Below are 22754 nucleotides of genomic sequence, written 5' to 3' on the forward strand. Positions count from 1 at the left end.
GTTTTTAATATCACATAATTTTTTACATATTACGAAACATTGATTTGGTAATTTCTACCCTTCGATAGCTCAGTTGGTAGAGCGGTGGACTGTAGTATGTAGATTGCCGACATCCATAGGTCGCTGGTTCAAATCCGGGTCGAAGGATTATATTTTTAATATAACATAATTTTTCACATATTACGAAACATTGATTTGCTGATTTCCACCCTTCGATAGCTCAGTTGGTAGAGTGGTGGACTGTGGTATCTAGAGTGCCGACATCCATAGGTCGCTGGTTCAACGAAACATTGATTTGGTAATTTCTACCCTTCGATAGCTCAGTTGGTAGAGCGGTGGACTGTAGTATGTAAATTGCCGACATCCATAGGTCGCTGGTTCAAATCCGGCTCGAAGGATTATATTTTTAATATCACATAATTTTTCACAGATTACGAAACATTGATTTGCTAATTTCCACCCTTCGATATTTCAGTTGGTAAGGTGGTGTACTGTAGTATGTAGAGTGCCGACATCCATAGGTTGCTGGTTCAAATCCGGCTCGAAGGATTATGTGTTTAATATCACATAATTTTTTACATATTACGAAACATTGATTTGGTAATTTCTACCCTTCGATAGCTCAGTTGGTAGAGCGGTGGACTGTAGTGTATAGATTGCCGACATCCATAGGTCGCTGGTTCAAATCCGGGTCGGAGGATTATATTTTTAATATCACATAATTTTTCACATATTACGAAACATTGATTTGCTGATTTCCACCCTTCGATAGCTCAGTTGGTAGAGTGGTGGACTGTAGTATCTAGAGTGCCGACATCCATAGGTCGCTGGTTCAACGAAACATTGATTTGGTAATTTCTACCCTTCGATAGCTCAGTTGGTAGAGCGGTGGACTGTAGTATGTAGAGTGCCGACATCCATAGGTTGGTGGTTCAAATTCGGCTCGAAGGATTTTATTTTTAATATCACATAATTTTTTACAGAGTACAAAACATTTTCTTCTGCGTGTGCATTAAACCATTCGATAGCTCAGTTGGTAAAGCGGTGAACTGTACAGTGTGTGAGGCTGACATCCATAAGTCGCTGGTTCAAAACCGGCTCGTAAGATTGTATTTTTAATATCACATAATTTTTTAAATATTACGAAACATTGATTTGGTTATTTCTACCCTTTGATAGCTCAGTTGGTGAGGTGGTGGACTGTAGTATGTAGAGTGCCGACATCCATAGGTCGCTGGTTCAAATCGGGCTCGGAGGATTATGTTTTTAATATCACATAATTTTTTACATACTACGAAACATTGATTTGGTAATTTCAGCCCTTCGATAGCTCAGTTGGTAGATCGGTGGACTGTAGTATGCAGAGTGCCGAATTCCATAGGTCGCTGGTTCAAATCGGGCTCGAAGGATCATGATTTTTAATATCACATAATATTTTACATATTACGAAGCATTGATTTGCAGAATTCAACATTTCTGTAGCTCAGTTGGTAGAGCGGAGGACTGTAGTATTTAGAGCGCCGACATCCATAGGTCATTGGTTCAAATCCGGTTCGAAGGATTTTGTTTTCAATATCACATAATTTTAAACATACATATTACGTAACATTTATTTGCAACCTTCAACACTTCGATAGCTCAGTTGGTAGAGCGGAGGTCTATAGTATGTAGAGTGGCGACATCCATAGGTCGCTGGTTCAAATCTGGCTCGAAGGGTTATGTTTTTATGAAACATAATGAAGGATTATGTTGATTATGAAACATTGATTTGGTAATTTCAACCCTTCAATAGGTCAGTTGGTAAGCGGTGGACTGTAGTATGTAGAGTGCCGACATCCATAGGTTGGTGGTTCAAATTCGGCTCGAAGGATTTTATTTTTAATATCATATAATTTTTTACAGAGTACAAAACATTTTCTTCTGCGTGTGCATTAAACCATTCGATAGCTCAGTTGGTAAAGCGGTGAACTGTACAGTGTGTGAGGCTGACATCCATAAGTCGCTGGTTCAAAACCGGCTCGTTGGATTGTATTTTTAATATCACATAATTTTTTAAATATTACGAAACATTGATTTGGTAATTTCTACCCTTCGATAGCTCAGTTGGTGGGGTGGTGGACTGTAGTATTTAGAGTGCCGACATCCATAGGTCGCTGGTTCAAATCGGGCTCGGAGGATTATGTTTTTATGAAACATAATGAAGGATTATGTTGATTATGAAACATTGATTTGGTAATTTCAACCCTTCAATAGGTCAGTTGGTACAGCGGTGGACTGTAGTATGTAGAGTGCCGACATCCATAGGTCGCTGGTTCAAATCCGGCTCGAAGGATTTTGTTTTCAATATCACATAATTTTTTACATATTACGAAACATTTATTTGCAAATTTCAACACTTCGATAGCTCAGTTGGTAGACCGGAGGACTGTAGTATGTATAGTGCCAACATCCATAGGTCGCTGGCTCAAATCCGGCTCGAAGAATTATGTTTTTAATATCACATAATTTTTTACATATTACGAAACATTGATTTGCAGATTTCAACACTTCTGTAGCTCAGTTGGTAGAGCGGAGGACTGTAGTGTGTAGAGTGCTGACATCCATAGGTCGATGGTTCAAATCCGGGTAGAGTGCCGACATCCGTAGGTCGCTGGTTCAAATCCGGCTCGTAGGTTTATATTTTTAATATCACATTTAAACTGTAGTATGTAGAGTGCCAAAATCCATAGGTCGCTGATTCAAATCCGGCTCGGAGGATTATGATTTTTAATATCGAAGCAGGTCCGTCAGCTGAGTTAAACTCCAACTTGATTCAGGGAAGAAGTTGGAGTTTTTTTCATTTCCATTTCACACCGTAGTGTCTGAGATGAGCTAATTTTCAATTGGTAACATTTTTTTATCTATATGTTCAAGTGAAAATGGACATCACGCTGTCCGATGTCAGATTGCCAGAGCAGGGGATAAATATATATATATATATATATATATATATATATATATATATATATATATATACGTATATTTAATGAAAACCCTCTTAATAAATTTGCCATTCTAGTGAATAAGTGGTTAAGTCGAATTTCGGCAAAAATGTTCTAAATCGCGGTATTAACTATTTCTCTGAATGATTTTTAAATTGATAAACTTCTGGTTAGGAGTAAAAGTTAATGAAGCACTTTATATAAAATTTAAATCATTAATTTCTAATACTCGATATTACGCGAAATCAAGCTTTGAAAAATAGTGAAAACTGACTTAACCACTTATTCAATGACAGGAATATGCATGTGCGTAACAGTAATTAATTAGAATATATTGATTTGTTTCAGGTTGTTGAAGACGACATGAAATGAGTAAGTTAATTATTTAAATAATATTTTTTTAAACTCCATATATATGTTTTTAAAACGCTTTCTATAATGGAAATTGCAAAATGTCGTAAACTTCAATACAATGAACTGATTGCTTATTTTACAAATAAAAATATAAATCGTTCATTTGCACATAAAATCGAAATTTTTCATCAAATTTAGGAAGTGTTGTTCTTATACTTGTATATAAATATTCATTTTAAAATCATTTCACATTAAATTACTGCGATACTTTGATAATTCAGTTGGTAGAACGGTAGACTGTAGATTCTACAGTCGGCACTCTACAGTGTTTAATGTAAGGTGCCGACATCTATATATCGCTGGTTCAAATTCTGCTCGAATGATTGCATCACATAATTTATTACCAACTGCAAAACATTATTTCGAGTTTGCTTCTGCTTGGCAAGCAGCAGTTTGATAGCTCAGTTGGAAGAGCCGTGGATTGCATTATGTAGAGTGCCGACATCCATGCTCGAAGGATTGTATTTTTAATATCAGATATTTTCTTTATTATCATATATGGACCTACGGAATTCAACTTTGGGGTACTGCTAAAAAGAGCAATTTAATCATAATACAAGGTGCACAAAACAAATTCCTGCGGCAAATATTTGACCTCTTTATTATGCGAAAGTTGCAGATTCTTAGAAATCTGTTCATTTGGAATTATTTTATCAGCAAATACAATAATGTTTTATAAGTCTTTGTGAAGTGTTAATATCTAATTATGATTTGTTAATCAACTAAATACACTATACTAAATACTGATTCATATCGACTAATAATTTACTCGTAATACTTCTTTATGACAATTGTGCCGACAAGTGTAGAATGAGAAAAGGATTTTTTGGCTTGTTATATTTGTACTAAAATTTGGTTCTCGTTTGAAGATGAAACAATTGATTGTTTATATTTTTTAAAAACATATTTCAATAAACAAAATATAAGTTATTAACTGAATTTGTTTCTTTCCTTGAATATATAATTTCATACGAGCCGATTATATGTAAAGTGTTTAACATAGAAGTTAATACATAATTATATATAAATATATATAAATACTCATATTCTCTATGTGATATATTAATTAATATGTTCTTATTTTAGAAAAATAATAATGTTAATATGTCAATATAACAACTGCAGTAACTAAAATAATGCCTAGTAAAAGTTTCATTGATAATACCGGTATTAAATGATTTAAAAAACATTTTACTTGTATTGACGTAATGAAGAATTGATGAACTTTTTGGTAAGGCATGTGTAGCGGTTTCGAAGATACGGAGAAAAAAATTAAAAAAAAATTATTTGGCGGTCAAAAATGATCATTAGACATATGCCAATAAAATTATCAAAGATTATGTTTTTAATATCACATAATTTTTTACATATTACCCTTCGGTAGCTCAGTTGGTAGAGCGGTGGACTGTAGTATGTAGAGTGCCGAAATCCATAGGTCGTTGGTTCAAATCCGGTTCGAAGGATTTTGTTTTCAATATCACATTATTTTTAACATATTACGAAATATTTATTTGCAAATTTCAACACTTCGATAGCTCAGTTGGTAGAGCAGAGGTCTGTAGTATGCAGAGTGGCGACAACCATAGGTTGCTGGTTCAAATCGTCTCGAAGGATTATGTTTTCATGAAACATAATAAAGGATTATGTTGATTATGAAACATTGATTTGGCAACTTCAACCCTTCAATAGGTCAGTTGTTAGAGCGGTAGACTGTAGTATGTAGAGTGCCGACATCCATAGGTCGCTCGTTCAAATTCGGTTCGAAGAATTTTGTTTTCAATATCACATATTACGAAACATTGATTTGCAAACTTCAACACTTCGATAGCTCAGTTGGTAGAGTGGAGGACTGTAATATGTAGAGCGCCGACATCCATAGGTCGCTGGTTCAAAACCGGCTCGTGGGATTGTGTTTTTAATATCACATAATTTTTTTAAATATTACGAAACATTGATTTTGTAATTTCTACCCTTCTATAGCTCAGTTGGTAGAACGGTGGACTGTAATATGTAGAGTGCCGACATCCATAGGTCGCTGGTTCAAATCCGGCTCGAAGGATTATGTTTTTAATATCACATAATTGTTTATATATTACGAAACATTGATTTGCAAACTTCAACACTTCGATAGCTCAGCTGGTAGAGCAGAGGTCTGTAGTATGTAGAGTGGCGACAACCATAGGTTGCTGGTTCAAATCCGCCTCGAAGGATTATGTTTTTATGAAACATAATAAAGGATTATGTTGATTATGAAACATTGATTTGGCAACTTCAACCCTTCAGTAGGTCAGTTGGTAGAGCGGTGGACTGTAGTATGTAGAGTGCCGGCATCCATAGGTCGCTCGTTCAAATCCGGTTCGAAGAATTTTTTTTTCAATATCACATATTTTTTACATATTACGAAACATTGATTTCGTAATTTGAACCCTTCGATAGCTCAGTTGGTAGAGCGGTGGACTGTAGTATGTAGAGTGCCGACATCCATAGGTCGTTGGTTCAAATCCGGCTCGAAGGATTATGTTTTTAATATCACATAATTTTTTACATATTACGAAACATTGATTTGGTAGCTGCTACCCTTCGGTAGGTCAGTTGGTAGAGCGGTGGACTGTAGTATGTAGAGTGCCGACATCCATAGGTCGCTGGTTCAAATCCGGCTCGAAGGATTATGTTTTTAATATCACATATTTTTTACATATTACGAAACATTGATTTGGCAAATTCAACCCTTCGATAGCTCAGTTGGTAGAGCGGTGGACTGTAGTATGTGGAGTGCCGATTTGGTAATGTAACGTACCAATGTTTATCCGTTTGACGGCGACGCGGCGCTTACGCGCTTCGATATTTCGTCTATATGCAGTTAAATCAGTACGATTGCTTTGGAAAAAAGTTCAAAATTTCCAAGATATGTCAAAATAATGAAAACATTTTTTATTAAAAAAAATTTTTTTCAAAAAAAAGTAATTTTTTGTCAAATTTATAGTTTCTCAAAAATCTAATTTTTTGGAAGTAATTTTTTCCAACAATGTCAATCTTTTTAAAAAATAATAATAATTTCTGGTACTGGAAGTTCCAGCAATTTGCCTTAAGGCACGAACTTACAATGACGAGCACAGCCCGCTTCTGATGGCTAGGCCAAACGTAAATATTACGGGCACAGCCCGTGTAGGATAATCGGGTCAGAAGCAAATATTACGCATTAAAGGCGTGGCCCGTTACGTTGATCACAATTATTATAAAATATTTATATAATTCAAACTATAAAATACAAAAACAAAACTGTACACTGTGTGGAAAGTAGGAACGCGGCGCCAGCTGTACAACTTTGGCCCAACATTTACGAATCAAAATAAGTTAAGGTAAGTTAAGGGGTTAAACACTCACAACCGACGAAGTTTAATAGTTTTATAGCCTGCAATATTTGTTTTATGAAAATGTTATATTTTATGAAATTTTGGAATTCACATTTAATACGCCTGTAAGCATTATAATAATAGATGCTTGGCATTCTCCTATTTCTAATTGAGATATAGAAAATGTTTAAGTTGAATTTTATTCTATTATCAACTTCTTGTAGGGCAAGTTATAGTAATCGCAAAAAAAATTGAAAATGAAATTTTTTGCATATATTTACGTTTCAAAAGTTACAGAACATTTGAAGTATGTGTTTGTGTATGTATGTTTGGATGCAATTTATCGTCCACGATTTCGGGCGCACGGATTTTTGAATGATTCAAAAAATCTTTGCTTGCTGTTGATGGAAAGACGTGCTGCGTCCCGTAAAGCATTTTTAAAATAAAATTTTATTTTTGGTCAACTTTCTCCTATTAATGAATTATAATGTATTCTTTTATTGTTGCATTTATTTTTGAAATGAGTTTTTTTTATTTGTATTTTTATATTAATAGGTGTGTAAAACAGGCTGATTAAGTAATAATTTAACGTTCACTTTCTGCTCTCTTACAAGTAATATTAACACTATTAAAAACCATACAACTCTTCATATTGCAGAACCACCTAATAATATATTTTTAACGCACAATTCAAAATTATTAATAAATGATAATGTTTAGTTATTTTTTCTAAAAATACTAAAATTTGTTTACAAATTTCTGTAAAAAAAAAATCAAGGTAAAAATTTAAAAAGCAAATTAATTATTATTATTAATTTGTATTTTTTAATATTCTATACAATTCGATATTATTTTGTAATATATTCATATATACGTTTAATTAAAATATTGATAATTACAGTTATAACTGGAATACAACTTTTTTGCATGAGTTAATAAATTAAAGATTTAAGAGTATAAAATGCAGTAAAGTACTAGTAGCTATATTTTACAGCCAATTTACAATTTCAATTATTAATAATTAAAAGTGACTTTTAAAAAATCGTTTACTTATAAGCTTGGACAAAAAAACTGGAAAGTAACAAATTTAAAAGTAAAGATTTGTTTCATTCTTTTTATTTGTAAGACTATTCGATATAAGTTTATAATTATCAGTAATGCGTGTAACCTATAGTGATACATCGATGTGTAATAATTAAAATAATTATCTAAATATCTAATTATGACAATTGTACTTATAGCTAGAATGCAACTCTTTTCCACACCACCCAAGAGGTAGAGTTGCCAGGCGCGTTTTTTTTAATGTGGTGTCGCCACAGAAATGCAAGGACTTCTGCAGCCCTAATCCACCTAAACTAACTTATTGACTAATTATAAGTAACTAATAAACGAATTGTACCGAATATAACGCGAAAAGAACCCCGCGAGATGACCTAATGTACCCGAACATTTCGATTTTTAAAAGCGAAAGAACCTCTCGGTGTGTAGTGTGTAGTTTGAATAAATATGAAATTGTAGGAAATATTAATATGAAAATTGTATTGTGGTTTTGTAACGGTGATTGTGATATTATAAAAAAAAGCATCCACATGATGTACCCCCCAGAGTACAGAAGTACCCCCCAAATACACCATGCAATTACTTGGAAAAAAACTTCACAGTTTCCCAGCCTATGAAGCTTATGGACAAATCATTTTGTGATTTGCAATTATTAATTAATTAATGTAAAAAAAAGCGCGAAAAAAAAGAAAGGTTCTTCCACAACGCCACGCCCTTTGAGCTCAAACAAAAATACGCGAAAAACTCCAAAAAAGGTATGACTGAAGATATTACCGTGAAAATGCGAACTAATAATTCGCGAACAACTTTAGAAAACGTATGACCGAAAACGCCGCTTATCAATAATATAACTTAGTAATTACTTAATAATAATAGAATAATATAACTAAAGTCTTTTCACACTCCATATTCATCTTGATATTCACCTCCAATCCGGCAGTATTCTTCTGTTGGTCTTGATCCGTCAGCAGTCTTCTGTTGGTCCAGGTTGGCCCTTGGAAAGTGATGGACAATTATGAAATAAAAATTGATTATTATTTTAAATTAATTTGAAAATAAATTACAAAATATCCGACCGAAATTTTTACGTCAAAAGGACCCTTATCTAAACATTAGTTGAAGACTAATATAATACAATAATATTGATACACCATTATAAAGATCCAATAATAATAATACAATATAATTAAAGTTTTTTCTTACATTTTATCTGGTAGCGGCTTCTCGGTGGTCTTGAAGAGGCAATCTTCTGGAAATCTTGGAATTACACCTGAAACGAGATTTAAAAAAAACACAAATTTCCCTGAAAGGGATGAGCATATAAACGGGGCCCCGGTAATGTTAATATTAAAAAAATATGAACTTTTATAAGTGTAAGACTAAGTCTCTATGTTTACTTAACTATGGTCTAAGTAACGACTAATTATGACTAATACGAGAAAACTTCTAATATATGCATGCATATTTTCCTGTGGTGTGCTTCTCCTGTAGTAGTTGGTCTTGGTATTGATTCCTCTTGTATCACAAGTATGTTCTCCTGGGGTGTGCTTTTCCTGTAGTGATTGGTCTTGGTGTTGATTCCTTTTGTATCACAAGTATGTTCTCCTGGGGTGTGCTTCTCCTGTAGTAGTTGGTCTTGGTATTGATCGATATTTTTTTTTTTTAAATTCAAGCACTTTTCAAGCACTGCGTCTTCAACATTTCTCCGTCAAGGGAGACCCATTGTGCAATGACGAGAATTTTAAATTTGATTAAATTATAGTACATAAAAGCAGAAAAAATCCGTTAAAATAAATATAAGTAATTTGAGAAACACGCTGGATTTCAAAATTTCAAACTAAATGTTTGCATCCGTATATAACGTAACGTAATTAATAAAATAATTCCAAAAAAATTAAACATTATTTTTAATATGTACATATAGTATTATTTATGAATTAAAGCGTATGGCGTTGCTCCGCTTCTGGGAAAAACTTTGCAAGCAACCACACACCGACAAACAAAAATTAATTTAATAATTAATCGCGAACTACTCCGACCTGCCGAGGGGGGAGGGCGACAGGTTTTAAAAACGCGAAAACTCGGCTTTAAAAATCGTTTTAAACGATTAAAAAAAACTATAAATGATCAACTGTTTCAAATTGTTTCGAATTCAATTTTCCGCACGCACGAACAAAACAGAAAAACGGTTGAACGCAAGTAAGTAACTAAGTCATAATGATAAAAATAGATTTTTAATTAAAAATTGTAAATATAATAATAAAATGTAAAAAAGGCACAATGAATCCCCCAGCTATGGTGCAAAACACCACAGGAAATCTGAAACAAGTTAAACAAATAGAAAATAAACAAATAAATAAAATAATAAACTAAGATAAATACTAGTCAATTGTAAATACAGTAGAAGTCGCGCTTCTTTTATTTGCGTTTTCGCTATTCGCGGTCAAAAAATTTAAAAAGAAAAGTATTTCAAACACAGGATTTATAAAAAAAATTGTATGTTGACTACTAAATCTGTTCTAAACCGACAAGGTATACATTACAATCTAAATATGTATTGGATTATTTATGTTAATTCCGAGGCTGAAATTGAATATTTTCGCAACAAAAAACACGAAGGCGACTCCTCAGCAAAAATATATTAGAGTATAAAAAGTAATATAATTAGAGTATAAAAAGTCGAATAGTATCAATCCAAACACAAAATCCACGCCACGTATTTAACACTGAACATATAAAATTATTATACAATATGAAAATATAAAACTTACCATTGAACTGTTCCCACGAGCTCCAAACACTGAATGGTTTGACTTCGGTTTTTGGACCCAATTTATAGGGTCGAAACAGCGTGAATTGTTACCAGATGATATTAAAATTCAATAATTGTTATCTAATCGGAATAGTTTTGGGATCAGAATCATAGAGGGCGCAATACGAAAGTAAATATGCAATTGTGACTCAGTAACAATCTAACCTTCATGGCGGTTGATGTCAAGTATTATTTTCCTTAATTATATTTTTGTGTTCGTGTCTTAATAATTTGTGTGTTTTGTCGACTGACAATGAATAGTAGTAGTATATATATATATATATATATATATATATATATATATATATATATCTTTATATATTTGTGTGTAAATGAAATATAAGCAAGATTTCGGATGCAACGCTATTTTATTAACTGCAAGGTAATTTCGCCCTTTCAGTAAAAGCCAATAAAATATCTTAACAAATTATAATACGATGCCGAGATTTTTTCGAAAAGTTAAAAATATCAGTTATTACAATTATTGCGATAAACATTTTATAAGAATAAAATTTGGTATGAGTTTTTCTTCTATTATGTATAATTACATAATAATCTGTATGTTATAATTAATATTCTATATTTCTGGATTATTTGTTTGCTGTGTCCTCTGATAATGAGTGGGCATGGTGTATATGTAATTAATTATTTTTCTGCAGCCTGCCAAGCATTTCTCAAATAGAATTTTGCCTATTTGTATCAACTTTCTCGCATTATTAAATTAATTAGAATGTATTTTTTTAAGATTTATTTGCATATTATTATTATAATATTTATTGGTATATATCAAGTATGGTAAATTATTTATAAGCGCGGCCCGCCACAAAATTTTAGAATTTAATACCTTCACCTAGCCCGCGTACAATGGCTAGGAAAAACGTAAATATTACGGGCATAGCCCGCGTACGATAATCGGGCCAGAAGCAAATATTGCGCCATTGAGCATGGCCCGGTACACGAATGAATCATTAACTTCCCCAAGGAGAAGTTTATGTTTTCATAAAAAAATCCGATTCGCTAATTTTAAGTTTTCTCTTCTCTTCTTTTAAGCCATTCTGAATCGAATGAGACCAAATTTGGAAAAGGTATGTTGTGTTTGTGTGTATGTGCGTATGTGCGTATGTGCGTATGTGCGTATGTGTGTATGTGTTTGTGCGTGTGCGTGAACAGATTTTTTTGCTACGTTTTTAATATCACATAATTTTTTACATATTACGAAACATTGATTTGCAAACTTCAACACTTCGGTAGCTCAGTTGGTAGAGCGGAGGACTGTAGTATGTAGAGTGCCGGACATTCATAGGTCGCTGGTTCAAATAGGGTCAGGGAATTATGTTTTTAATATCACATAATTTTTTATATATTACGAAACATTGATTTCCTAATTCAACCCTTCGATAGCTCAGTTGTAGAGCGCAGACTGTAGTGTAGAGTGCCGGCATCCATAGGTCGTTGGTTCAAATCCGGTTCTAAGGATTTTGTTTTCAATATCACATAATTTTTACCAATTTATTACGAAACATTTATTTGCAACTCAATACTTTGATAGCTCATTCGTAGAGTAGAGGTCTGTAGTATGTAGAGTGGCGACATCCATAGGTTGCTGGTTCAATCCGGCTCGAAGGATTATGTTTTTATGAACATAATAAAGGATTATGTTATTATGAACATTGATTTGGCAACTTCAACCCTTCAATAGGTCAGTTGGTAGAGCGGTGACTGTAGTATGTAGAGTGCCGACATCCATAGATTGCTGATTCAAATTCGGCTCGAAGGATTATGTTTTTAATATCACATAATTTTTTACATATTACGAAACATTGATTTGCCGATTTCAACCCTTCGATACCTCAGTTGGTATAGCGGTGGTCGCTGGTTCAAATCCGGCTCGAAGATTTGTTTTTAATACACATAATTTTTTACATATTGCGAAACATTGATTTGGTAAGTTCAACCCTTCGATAGCTCAGTTGGTAGAGTGGTCGACTGTAGTATGTATAGTGCCGACATCCATAGGTCGCTGGTCAATCCGGCTCGAGGGATTGCGTTTTTAATATCACATATTTTTTAGATATTACTAAACATTGATTTGCAACTTCAGCACTTCGGTAGCTCGTGTAGAGCGGAGGACTGTATATGTAGAGTGCCGACATTCATTATGTCGGAAATTATGTTTTTATATCACATAATTGTTTACATATACGAAACATTGATTGGCAATTTCAACCCTTCGATAGCTAAGTTCATAGAGCGGTGGACTGTAGTATGTAGAGTGCCGACATCCATCGGTCCTGGTTCAAATCCGGCTCGAAGTAATATGTTTTAATATCACATAATTTTTTACATATTACGAATCCATAGGTCGCTGGTTCAAATCCGGCTCGAAGGATTATGTTGTTTTATTATCACATAATTTTCTATATATTACGAAACATTGATTTCTCTATAGCTCATTGGTAGATCGGTAGACTGTAATAAGTAGAGTGCCGACATCCATAGGTCGCTGGTTCAAATCCGCGCGAAGGATTGAGTTCTTCAACATTACATAGGAGGATTATGTTTTTAATATCACATAATTTTTTACATATTACGAAACATTGATTTGGTAATTTCAACCCTTCTATAGCTCAGTTGGTAGAACGGTGGACTGTAATATCTAGAGTGCCGACATCCATAGGTCGCTGGTTCAAATCCGCGCGAAGGATTGAATTCTTCAACATTACATAATATTTTACATGTTAATTTAATTACGAAAAATTGATTTGGTCATTTCAACCCTTCGATAGCTCAGTTGGTAGAGCGGTGGACTGTAGTATGTAGAGTGCCGACATCCATAGGTCGCTGGCTCAAATCCGGCTCGAAGAGTTATGTTTTTAATATCACATAATTTTTTACATATTACGAAACATTGATTTGCAGGTTTCAACACTTCTGTAGCTCAGTTGGTAGAGCGGAGGACTGTAGTATGTAGAATCCGGGTCGAAGGATAATTTTTTTAATATCACATAATTTTTTATATATTACGAAACATTGATTTGCTGATTTCAACCCTTCGATAGCTCAGTTGGTACAGCGGAGGACTGTAGAGCGCCGACATCCATAGGTCGCTGGTTCAAATCCGGTTCGAAGGATTTTGTTTTTCAATATCACATAATTTTTTACATATTACGAAACATTTATTGTAACTCAACACTTCGATAGCTCAGTTGGTAGATCGGTGGACTGTAATAAGTAGAGTGCCGACATCCATAGGTCGCTGGTTCAAATCCACGCGAAGGATTGAATTCTTCAACATTACATAATATTTACATGTTAAGAACGTTCGATACCTCAGTTGGTAGTGGTCGATTGTAGTATGTAGAGTGCCGACGGCTCGTGGGATTGTGTTTTTATATCACTAATCTTTTTAAATATTACGAAACATTGATTTTGTAATTTCTACCCTTCTATAGCTCAGTGGTAGAACGGTGGACTGTAATATGTAGAGTGCCGACATCCATAGGTCGCTGGTTCAAATCCGCGCCAAGGATTGAATTCTTCAACATTACATAATATTTTACATGTTACGAATCGTTCGATAGATAAGCTGGTAGAGTGGTCGACTGTAGTATGTAGAGTGCCGAAATCCATAGGTCGCTGGTTCAAATCGGCTCGTAGGTTATATTTTTAATATAACATAATTTTTTACATATTACGAAACATTGATTTCGTACTTTACCCTTCGATAGCTCAGTTGTAGAGAGCGGTGGACTGTAGTATGTAAAGTGCCGACATCCATAGGTCGCTGGTTCAGATCCGGCTCGCTGGATTATGTTTTAATATCACATAATTTTTTACATATTACGAAACATTGATTTGCTAGTTCAGCCTTCGATAGCTCAGGTGGTAGAGCGGTGGTCTGTAATATGTAGAGTGCCGACATCTATAGGTCGCTGGTTCAAATCCGGCTCGAAGGATTATGTTTTTAATATCACATAATTTTCTACATACTTACGAAACATTGATTTGTAATTGCAACCCTTCTATAGCTCAGTTGGTATAGACGGTGGACTGTAATATGTAGAGTGCCGACATCCATAGGTCGTGGTTCAATCCGGCTCGTAGGTTTATATTTTTAATATCACATAATTTTTTATATATTACGAAACATTGATTTGTCTGTAATATGTAGAGTGCCGACATCCATAGGTCGCTGGTTCAAATCGGCTCGTAGGTTTATTTTTTAATATCACATAATTTTTTATATATTACGAAACATTGATTGGTAATTTCAAACCCTTCGATAGCTAAGTTGATCAAATGCGGTGGAGGCTGTAGTATGTAGAGTGCCGACATCCATACGGTCGCTGGTTCAATCCGGGTCGAAGGATTTGTTTTTAATATCACATAATTTTTTACATATACGAAACATTGATTTTTCGTAATTTGAAACTTCGATAGCCTCGGTTGGTTAGAGCGGTCGGTGGACTGTAGTATGTAGAGTGGTTCAAAACCGGCTCGAAGGATTATGTTTTTAATATCACATAATTTTTTACATTACGAAACATTGATTTGGTAATTTCTACCTTTCGATAGGTCAGTTTTTTTTTATGATTTTATTGACATCTATTTAATAATATACAGTCATCCTTATAACTAACTAATAGAATAACTAACTTAATCTGTTCTTACATTTTCAATAGTGATTAAAATAATAATAAATTCTAATTTCAATTATTTTAATTAGATTAAATAACTAGCTTAATTAAATTGATAACTTAACTTGTTGTCTATAAATATTTTTGGCACTCAAATAAAATTTGGTTACATCTTTATATATACTCATGTTTTTCATAGCTAATATTATTGTCGTATTCGTTGTAAAACTATTTTTTTGTTCTAGGCGTTGGTAAAACGCTTTTCTTTGTGTTGTATATTTCTTGCATCGAAAAACAATGTGATCCGTATTTTCAGGCCCTCCCTCTTCGCAGTCGCACTCTTCGAACCTCGATATTCCATCTCGTAGTCGAAATGATCTATTTTTTGTGTGTCCAATTCGCATTCTTATGACGGTAGTGATGTGCATACAGTTTTCTGTTATCTTTTGAAACCACGGTTTCGAATGCATATCTGAATTTATTTCCCGATATATTTTCCCTTTTCTTTGACTAATGTTGTCAAATATACTTTGCCATTTTTCTCTTTGTTCTTTCATGACTATTTTGTTGATATCTGCTGATAGAAGGCTGCTTATTTCGGTTCCCAAATAACATCCCTCTTGGCCAGCTCGTCCGCCTTTTCATTTTCGGTTATTCCCGCATGTCCCTTTATCCACATGAATTTTAGGTCAAATCCTTTCTTCTTAGACTCATAGTTTTATCTATTATTTCATATACTATTTTATTAGCTTTTTCTAAAGTTCTTTTTATAGCTTCTAGAGCTGATTTACAGTCAGATAGAATAACACTCTTTGTAATTTTTTCTTCTTCTATTATATTTATTGCTATTTTGATGGCCGTCATCTCGGCAGTGAAACTAGAAGCACTTTTGGGCAATTTATATTTCTGTTCTATATTGAGTCGGGGTACATACACGGCACAACCAGCACATTCTTTCTTTGATCCATCCGTGAAAATAAGTGTGTAATTTGGATGTGTTTTATTTATTTCCTGTTTGAATATAAAGTTCATATTTTCTCTTTGTATCAAAGGATTGTCAGTAGTTTTATCTATTATTATGTTGTTTTGGTTTACCCACTTATATTCCAAAGGATAGCGGAATTGGCAATCTAGATCTTGCGCTATTAACTGTTTATATTATTTATCCATAGGTAGCTACTCACTAAGATCGGGTTTTCTTTTCTGCTCCAATATGTAGTTCCCTCACATAAATCCTTTACATTATTCAATGTTTGTAACACTATTTCGTCGTTTCTGCTTACCTTCGATATTAAATATCTTTTTGATATTATTTCCCACCTTGATTCTAGAGGTAATTCTCCGGACTCTGCTAATAGTGTATTATTGGAGAGGATTTCAGCGCACCTAATGAAATTCGTATGGCTGAGTATTGAATTTTATTCAATTTGTCTATATCTCGTTTGGTGAGATTTTTACTCATAAAGCTAATGGTATCTAGATGACACCTTATCAATGCTTTATATATGTTTAGACAAATTGCCGGATGCGCTCCCCATTTCATATTGCAATTGTCTTCAATATATTTATCCCCTTCTCACATTTTCTGCATATGTTTAATATCTGGCTCTTAAATTTGATTTTTTGTCATATGTTATTCCAAGAATTTTATGTTCCTGGAAACACTGGAAACTGAAACTTGTGTTTGCCCAGCTGAATGTCTCCAATATGATCATACTTCCTATGCCTACTAAATTGCATCACTACCCATTTTTCGTGTGCCAATTCCAATCCATTGTATTTTAGCCATTCTTCCAACTGTAATACACTGTTGCTCATGTATTCCTTGCATTTCTCCCAATCTTTTATCTATTACATAGAGGGCTATGTCGTCCGCATATTGCAGTGCACACACAGGTTCTTTCACCACTTCCTTTAGGTCATATGTATATAGGTTGAAGAATATGGGGCTTAATCCTGATCCTTGCGGGAGCTCTATGTTGGCTAGTCTGGGCCCGTATAGACGCCCGTTATATCTGACAAAAGTCTCTCTGTCGGACTCTGCTAATAGTGTATTTATTGGGATTTAGCGCACCTAATGAAATTCGTATGGCTGAGTATTGAATTTATTCAATTTGTCTATATCTCGTTTGGTGAGATTTTTACTCATAAAGCTAATGGTATCTAGATGACACCTTATCAATGCTTTATATATGTTTAGACAATTGCCGGATGCGCTCCCCATTTCATATTGCAAATTGTCTTCAATATATTTATCCCCTTCTCACATTTTCTGCATATGTTTAATATCTGGCTCTTAATTTGATTTTTTTGTCATATGTTATTCCAAGAAATTTTATGTTCATCCATAACTGGAAACTTGTGTTTGCCCAGCTGAATGTCTCCAATATGATCATACTTCCTATGCCTACTAATTGCATCACTACCCATTTTTCGTGTGCCAATTCCAATCCATTGTATTTTAGCCATTCTTCCAACTGTAATACACTGTTGCTCATGTATTCCTTGCATTTCTCCAATCTTTATCTATTACATAGAGGGCTATGTCGTCCGCATATTGCAGTGCACACACAGGTTCTTTCACCACTTCCTTTAGGTCATATGTATATAGGTTGAAGAATATGGGGCTTAATCCTGATCCTTGCGGGAGCTCTATGTTGGCTAGTCTGGGCCCGTATAGACGCCCGTTATATCTGACAAAAGTCTCTCTGTTTCTTAATAACTCCATTATTAATGACACGAATTTAGGTTTGATGTTCATTTCTCTCATTTTAGTTTCCATTATGTCATGGTTCACGTTATCATAGGCTTTTTTGATGTCTATTAATAATAACATCATATATCCGTTTTGGGTGTGCGTTATTTGAATTTTACTGAATAATACACTGTGATAATCCCTTATTCCTTTTCCTTTTCTGAATCCAAATTGAAAATTAGGTATCATATTATTTTTTTCAAGGTACCATTCTAGTCTGTTTTTCATAATTCTTTCAAAGAGTTTTAATATATTAGATTCTAAACATATGGGTCTATATGAGCTTACTAGTCTTGTGTCCCGTCCTTTTTTTAGAATTGGCACAATTATACTCTCTTTCAGGCTTCTCGGTATATAGGCTCGTTCGATAAAGTCATTAAATATTTTCACTAAGTATTCTTTCCATGTGTCATTCATTTTAAATAGCATTTCGTAGTGTATTTGGTCTTTTCCTGGTGTTATATCCATTTTTTTTATTTCAATTGTTTTTATTTCTTCTAAGCATATTGGAGTAACCAAACTATCTATCTGACTTCTAGGATTTGTTTCTCTTGTTTTGTTAACTACAATTTCGGGAGTCATATACTCTAATAGTTCATCTCCAAATTCGTTGTTTATTGATGCCTCTTGATTTGGACTCTCCACTTTTTTATTAAACTTTCTCACAGTCTGCCAAATTTTTTTTATAACCCATCTCTAAATTTATACTGTTGGTGAATTTAATCCTGGTTCAAATCCGCGCGAAGGATTGAATTCTTCAACATTACATAATATTTTACATGTTAAGAAACGTTCGATAGCTCAATTGGTAGAGCGGAGGACTGTAGTATGTGGAGTGCCGACATTCATAGGTCGCTGGTTCATATGGGTCGAAGGATTTTGTTTTTAATATCACATAATTTTTTAATATTACGAAACATTGGTATGGTATTCAACCCTTCGATAGCTCAGTTGGTAGAGCGGTTGACTGTAGTATGTAGAGTGCCGACATCCATAGGTCGCTGTGTTCAAATCCGGTTCGAAGGATTTTGTTTTCAATATCACATAATTTAAACATACATATTACGAAACATTTATTTGCAACCTTCAACACTTCGATAGCTCAGTTGGTAGAGCGGAGGTCTGTAGTATGTAGAGTGGCGACATCCATAGGTCGCTGGTTCAAATCTGGCTCGAAGGATTATGTTTTTATGAAACATAATGAAGGATTATGTTGATTATGAAACATTGATTTGGTAATTTCAACCCTTCAATAGGTCAGTTGGTAGAGCGGTGGACTGTAGTATGTAGAGTGCCGACATCCATAGGTTGGTGGTTCAAATTCGGCTCGAAGGATTTTATTTTTAATATCACATAATTTTTTACAGAGTACAAAACATTTTCTTCTGCGTGTGTATTAAACCATTCGATAGCTCAGTTGGTAAAGCGGTGAACTGTACAGTGTGTGAGGCTGACATCCATAAGTCGCTGGTTCAAAACCGGCTCGTAGGATTGTATTTTTAATATCACATAATTTTTTAAATATTACGAAACATTGATTTGGTAATTTCTACCCTTCGATAGCTCAGTTGGTAGTTTGGTGGACTGCAGTATGTAGAGTGCCGACATCCATAGGTCGCTGGTTCAAATCGGGCTCGGAGGATTATGTTTTTATGAAACATAATGAAGGATTATGTTGATTATGAAACATTGATTTGGTAATTTCAACCCTTCAATAGGTCAGTTGGTAGAGCGGTGGACTGTGGTATGTAGAGTGCCGACATCCATAGGTCGCTAGTTCAAAATCCGGCTCGAAGGATTTTGTTTTTAATATCACATAATTTTTTACATATTACGAAACATTGATTTGGGAGGTTCAAGCCTTAGTTAGGTCAGTTGGTAGAGCGGTGGACTGTAGTATGTAGAGTGCCGACATCCATAGGTCGCTGGTTCAAATCCGGCTCGAAGGGTTAAGATTTTAATATCACATAATTTTTACATATTACGAAACATTGATTTGCAAACTTCAACACTTCGGTAGCTCAGTTGGTAGAGCGGAGGACTGTAGTATGTAGAGTGCCGACATTCATAGCTCGTTGGTTCAAATCGGGTCGAAGAATTATGTTTTTAATATCACATAATTTTTTATATATTACGTAACATTGATTTCCCAATTTCAACCCTTCGATAGCTCAGTTGGTAGAGCGGTGGACTGTTGTATGTAGAGTGCCGACATCCATAGGTCGTTGGTTCAAATCCGGTTCGACGGATTTTGTTTTCAATATCACATAATTTTTTACATATTACGAAACATTATTTGCAATTTTCAACACTTCGATAGCTCAGTTGGTAGAGTGGTGGACTGTAGTATATAGAGTGCCGACATCCATAGGTCGCTGGCTCAACGAAAATTGATTTGGTAATTCTTACATTTCTGTAATTCCAACCCTTCGATAGCTCAGTTTGTAGAGCGGTGGACTGTAGTATGTAGAGTGCCGACATCCATAGGTTGGTGGTTCAAATCGGCTCGAAGGATTTTATTTTTAATATCACATAATTTTTACAGAGTACAAAACATTTTCTTCTGCGTGTGCATTAAACCATTCGATAGCTCAGTTGGTAAGTGGTGAACTGTACAGTGTGTGAGGCTGACATCCATAAGTCGCTGGTTCAAAACCGGCTCGCAAGATTGTATTTTTAATATCACATAATTTTTAATATTACGAAACATTGATTTGGTAACTTCAACCCTTCGATAGGTCAGTTAGTAGAGCGGTGGACTTTAGTATGTAGATTGCCGACATCCATAGGTCGCTGGTTCAAATCTGACTCGAAGGATTTTGTTTTAATATCACATAATTTTTACATATTACGAAACATTGATTTGCTAATTTCAACCCTTCGATAGCTCAGTTGGTGGAGCGGTGGACTGTAGTATGTTGAATGCCGACATCCATAAGTCGCTGGTTCAAATTCGGCTCGAAGGATTATGTTTTTAATATCACATAATTTTTTACATATTACGAAACATTGATTTGCAGATTTCAACACTTCTGTAGCTCAGTTGGTGGAGCGGAGGACTGTAGTATGTAGAGTGCTGACATCCACAGGTCGATGGTTCAAATCCGGGTAGAGTGCCGACATCCATAGGTCGCTGGTTCAAATCCGGCTCCAAGGATTATGTATTTAATATCACATAATTTTTTACATATTACGAATCATTGATTCGTTAATTGAAACGTTTGATAGCTCAGTTGGTAGAGTGGTCGACTGTAGTATGTAGAGTGCCGAAATCCATAGGTCGCTGGTTCAAATCCGGCTCGTAGGTTTATATTTTTAATATCACATAATTTTTTATATATTACAAAACATTGATTTGGTAATATCAACCCTTCGATAGCTCAGTTGGTAGAGCGGTGGACTGTAGTATGTAGAGTGCCGACATCCGTAGGTCGCTGGTTCAAATCGAGCTCGAAGAACTACTTTTTTTAATATCACATAATTTTTTACATATTGCGAAACATTGATTTGGTAAGATCAACCCTTTGATAGCTCAGTTGGTAGAGCGGTGGACTGTAGTATGTAGAGTGCCGACATCCATAGGTCGCTGGTTCGAATCCGGCTCGAAGGATTATGTTTTTAATATCACATAATTTTTTACGTATTACGAAACATTGATTTTGTAATTTCTACCCTTCGATAGCTCAGTTGGTAGAGCGGTGGACTGTAGTATGTAAATTGCCGACATCCATAGGTCGCTGGTTCAAATCCGGCTCGAAGGATTATGTTTTTGATATCACATAATTTTTTACATATTACGAAACATTGATTTGGTAATTTCTACCCTTTGATAGCTCAGTTGGTAGAGCGGTGGACTGTAGTATGTAAATTGCCGACATCCATAGGTCGCTGATTCAAATCCGGCTCGGAGGATTATGTTTTTAATATCACATAATTTTTTACACATTATGAAACATTGATTTGCAAACTTCAACACTTCGATAGCTCAGTTGGTAGAGCGGAGGACTGTAGTATGTAGAGTGCCGACATCCATAGGTCGCTGGTTCAAATCGGGGTCGAGGAATTATATTTTTAATATCTTATAACTTTTTACATATTACGAAACATTGATTTGGTAATTTCAACCCTTCGATAGCTCAGTTGGTAGAGCGGTGGACTGTAGTATGTAGAGTGCCGACATCCGTAGGTCGCTGGTTCAAATCGAGCTCGAGGAACTACTTTTTTTAATATCACATAATTTTTTACATATTGCGAAACATTGATTTGGTAAGATCAACCCTTTGATAGCTCAGTTGGTAGAGCGGTGGACTGTAGTATGTAGAGTGCCGACATCCATAGGTCGCTGGTTCAAATCCGGCTCGAAGGATTATGTTTTTAATATCACATAATTTTTTACATATTACGAAACATTGATTTTGTAATTTCTACCCTTCGATAGCTCAGTTGGTAGAGCGGTGGACTGTAGTATGTAAATTGCCGACATCCATAGGTCGCTGGTTCAAATCCGGCTCGAAGGATTATGTTTTTAATATCACATAATTTTTTACATATTACGAAACATTGATTTGGTAATTTCTACCCTTTGATAGCTCAGTTGGTAGAGCGGTGGACTGTAGTATGTAGATTGCCGACATCCATAGGTCGCTGGTTCAAATCCGGCTCGAAGGATTGTATTTTTTATATCACATAATTTTTCACAAATTACGAAACATTGATTTGCTGATTTCCACCCTTCGATAGCTC

At 34.7% G+C, this 22754-nt stretch overlaps 4 non-coding genes across 4 annotated transcripts; all 4 read left to right on the forward strand.

The window, feature by feature from the left end:
• Positions 1-309: 309 nt before the first annotated feature.
• On the forward strand, positions 310-398 carry Trnay-gua. Its single transcript is given in 2 exon segments — positions 310-346; positions 363-398. It is a non-coding gene; the product is annotated as a tRNA-Tyr (tRNA).
• Positions 399-1627: 1229 nt separating this feature from the next.
• Trnay-aua lies at positions 1628-1716 on the forward strand. The gene is given in 2 exon segments: positions 1628-1664; positions 1681-1716. It is a non-coding gene; the product is annotated as a tRNA-Tyr (tRNA).
• A 19967-nt stretch (positions 1717-21683) lies between these two features.
• Positions 21684-21772, forward strand: Trnay-gua. The gene is given in 2 exon segments: positions 21684-21720; positions 21737-21772. It is a non-coding gene; the product is annotated as a tRNA-Tyr (tRNA).
• Positions 21773-22439: 667 nt separating this feature from the next.
• Trnay-gua lies at positions 22440-22528 on the forward strand. Its single transcript is given in 2 exon segments — positions 22440-22476; positions 22493-22528. It is a non-coding gene; the product is annotated as a tRNA-Tyr (tRNA).
• Positions 22529-22754: the final 226 nt, after the last annotated feature.

The sequence above is a fragment of the Ctenocephalides felis genome, unplaced genomic scaffold (genome assembly GCF_003426905.1).
Source record: "Ctenocephalides felis isolate EL2017-DRISC unplaced genomic scaffold, ASM342690v1 CF-g0.4_SCAFFOLD_01886, whole genome shotgun sequence".
NCBI classification, from domain to species: domain Eukaryota; kingdom Metazoa; phylum Arthropoda; class Insecta; order Siphonaptera; family Pulicidae; genus Ctenocephalides; species Ctenocephalides felis.